We start from the raw sequence: 3,950 nt of genomic DNA, 5'->3' as shown, positions 1-3,950 counted from the left end.
GCGCCTTCCTCCCGGCTGCCTTCCGTGTGGCGAGTCCGCCTTGTTCGGCGTTGAGGGATGTCGGCCGCGACACAAGAAAGTGCGGTGGGAGATTCGTTTCTTGGTGGGAGGATGAAGCTAGGTGGGCCTGGGTGTTCCGTGGTGGATTGCTGCTGCAGCATCTGGGTGGAAAGGAAGAGATTTGGGGATGGGATCTCAGGCCGTGAGTTCCTCACGAAGGGCAGCGCCGATCCCGGCTCTCTGGTGCCCAGTGATAGACCCAAGGGAACGGCACGAAGCTGTGTCAGAGGAAGTTTAGGCTGGATAGTAGGAAAAGGTTCTTCACCCTGAGGGTGATTGGGCACTAGAATAGGCTCCCCAGGGAAGTGGGAAGCCTGACAGAGCTCAAGAAGCGTTTGGCAATACTCTCAGTCACAAGGTGTGATTCCTGGGGTGTCCTGTGCAGAGCCAGGAGTTGGACTCGGTGATCCTGATGGATCCCTTCCAAGTCAGGATATTCCATGGTTCTATGTTACCACTGAAGGACTACGGGTGGCTTATGTTCCTTAAGGGGGTTCTCTCCCAAGACCTGCCTATGTCTTGTCTTTTAAGAATGCCTGAAGTGGCTGTCCAAGTGCTTTATTGTCTAATGTTATGTCATTAGTAATCTGCTCCTGTTAATTAAGTATATCCAGAGAGTCAGACAGAGAAGTCATCAGAATTTTTGTTAAGGCTGTTAAAGTGAAACATGGGCCTGTGTTGGGTATTACAAACTATAGTTCCACCCCACTAATGTCTATTTCTGAACCCCCCTCTACAAACTGACCTGAAAGAGAAAACATTACTTTTGACAGTAGTACATAAAGTTTCCTAGAATTCTTTACCAAAGCCAGTTCTTAAACTGAAAGTGTTCCTCAGTTTACCTAATCCCAAGATGTCATTGCTGTTACAAGTATAAATGTAAAACCGCTTGCCAAAGTTTTGCTGCTTTGGGAGAAGATAGGGAGCAGGTTCCTCATTTGGAATGTGTTTTGCTGCCTGTGCTTATATGACTTGCAGCTGCTTCAGTGTGGGGATTGCATGCACAGAGGATAGTATGTCCCCACCATCCATCTCCCATGGGGGTGACAGCAGGTGTTTATCTCCTCCTCTGTTCAATGGCTGTTTGAGGTTAAGAGGGTATGACTGACCTCTATGGTAGCGTTATTGAATTGCACTCACTGCCTAAGAGGCACTTCCATAGGGGAATGAAAAAAAAAAATGGTTTGATGATTTGGGTGGGTGGATATCAGGTGGCTTGCATATGGCAAAAACTGAGTAGGTCAATTCAGACTGTTAAGGAGAAGGTAAGGCATGTAAGAAGTTAAAGATTTGTCTAGTGTGACTGTCTGCAGGTCTGCTTCACAGGCGGTAGCAGCTGTAAGAAAAGTTTTGATCTGGTTAGGTTTTTAAAAGATTCTGTGTAATTCTCCTGCTGTAGATGGTCTTTTCTCCAGATAAACTGGCCCAGCTCTGTGTGTATGCTCGTAGGTATCACTTAGAAACTGAAGTCTGTTTTTGCAAGACAGGGAGTTCTTGATGTCCCCTAATCTCTGATAAGAGACCTCAGTTTGCATCTTGGCACATTTCTGGATCTGTAGGGCATCTTGTCTAGTCTTGAAGACAAGGGCATGAGAAATTCAACAACAAGAGCAAGAAGGACACTGATTTTTTTTAAAATGTAAAACTGCTAATTGAATCCCAAAAAATTCCTTGTCATCAATTTAGTCCTGCAGATTGGAAAGACAATTTAACACAGTTCTTTTTGGTGTTGAATCCAGATAGTTGAAGATGTACTTATTTTGAAAATTAGATGCTGAAGCAAATTCATCACCATCATCAATATTTCAAAATTAGGAATGGAATAAAATCACTGAAAGTACTGAGACCTGGGCCCAAAACCTTATTGAAATCTTCCTGGACAACTGGGTATCATCAGAATAGATCATAAGGATTTTACCTTGATATTCTGATGGGTAACTACCTAGTTCCATCACTTTAGATCAAGGCTCAAACTCAGAGTCAGAGATTCTTAATGACCATTATATACCCCCAGTAGATTTTTTGACTTGGGATGAATGGATTGTGCAGTATGACAATAACAACAACAAAAAAGAGCTGATTTTCAAGTCTTGAATCATGACACCTCTAAAAAACACAGATTATTCATGTCACTGTTGCTATAATTAAATTTCAGTAAGAGGAAAGTATTATTATTCAATTAAGAAATCCTTATGATCTATTGTGAGTCTACTTTCCTAAATTTAGTTGAATCTTGGAGGTACCAGTACAGGTGTGCTAAGTCCAACGTATTTTGTCCATATTAAATTTTGTCCAGAATATTAAGATTTAAGCAGGTGCTGGCGGGCCAGAGTGGTGTGCCAGCTTAGGACTTTTTGTCTGGTAAGGACAGAAGCCACATCTTGTTTTAGGCATTGGTGTTATACAATAGGGTTTACTCTGGTTGGAATTTTGTGCTTTCTCTAAAAATCTCCAACCGTTTGTAGCCCAGTGCCTCCCATCACTCAGTTTTCCTCTCATCCTCTTCAAACTAGCCACATATTTTGTTATGTTTCCAGACATGATACTGCCCCTTCTAAACAAATTCATCTGAATGGTAAAGCTCTGTTTGTGCACATCAGAAAATGAAAGTGACACTTAGCTGGGCTATGAATTTTAATTCCCTAGATCTACTATTTTATCTTGTCCTAAGAACTGAACTTGACCCTGTGTAACAGTTCTTGTGTAAACAAAACAAGAAGTTGTGTGGCTGTGATTGTGGCTTTGTAGAACGTTGCAGCAGATGATCCCCTGCAGCTCTTTAGGACTTGCCTAGTTTGTCCTTGAGGAGTGGGATGGGGGAAGGGAATGGCGGTTAATACACTCAGGTGCTCATGAACAAATTATAAAACAAATCATTAGCTTTTTTTCCAGTGGATGAATTTTATTGGTTGTTAATAAAAATACACAAGTGGCTTCACAAGAGTTCAGTGAATCTCTTCCAAGAGTGGTTGGTGAAAGATTTTAGTAAAACCTGACAGCACTTACCTTTAACTGCAGTGGTAGTGCTTAGCCCCAGCGTGTACTAGGCAGTTAACTATTCACTCTTTGTGGATTTAAAAACTGCCTTTGCTGATGTTAAAATTAGATGGCATCTTTTGCTTCCTGCTGTCTCAGGCCATAGGACTGTACTTTCTGATTAGGGATGTTTCTGTGCTGAACCACAAGCCTTGGGCCTTGTTGATGACATCTGGCAGAAAGCAGTGTGCTTCCAAAGGTTGCAGTGTTGCAGTCACAGGATTCCTTTCTCAATCTGAATACAGCAGTGTTGTAACACTGCTGCTTCAGACTGTGAATAGGAATGTTATTAGGATTCTAATACTGAAGTCTCATCAGAGCTCCTTCTGGTGTAGGCACAGCTCTCTGAATCCAGTGCACTTTCAGACACTTGTAGGTGGTGTCATTTTGTTGTTTGCATGTCCTCTGTGCAAAAGATGCTGTGTAAGGCAGTAAATTCAACAGTGGGCAAGAAGGTTTTGCCACTCAGGTATCGAGACCTTAATAAAAATAATACTTCTTTTGTAAGAACTGTTCACATTCATTTGTAGAGATGTTGGGAATAGCATTTGCTGAAAATTAGATGAAGACTGTGGTTTTGAGTGTGTGTGTGTTCTGTAAATGTTATGATCAGCTTCTTCACACATAATTTTTCAAGATATTCTGATTGATACTGCACATATTTCCCCATATGGAGAAATTTGAATTCACAACAGAGAATTCAGCACTTACTTTGAATATTTAGAAAAGATTTGTACTGGAAGTGAATGTCTGCCAACAGTAATTCTGCTGAAAGATGAACGTTCTGTATTTTTTGCTGGGAAAAATGACAGCTTTTCAGTGTTTGAAAATGTGAAATAACTGTGGTGAGAGAA

Source organism: Corvus brachyrhynchos, unplaced genomic scaffold (genome assembly GCF_000691975.1).
Source record: "Corvus brachyrhynchos isolate BGI_N302 unplaced genomic scaffold, ASM69197v1 scaffold331, whole genome shotgun sequence".
Classification (NCBI taxonomy): domain Eukaryota; kingdom Metazoa; phylum Chordata; class Aves; order Passeriformes; family Corvidae; genus Corvus; species Corvus brachyrhynchos.
The sequence above is the reverse complement of the archived record's forward strand: the minus strand, read 5'-3'. Positions refer to the sequence as shown.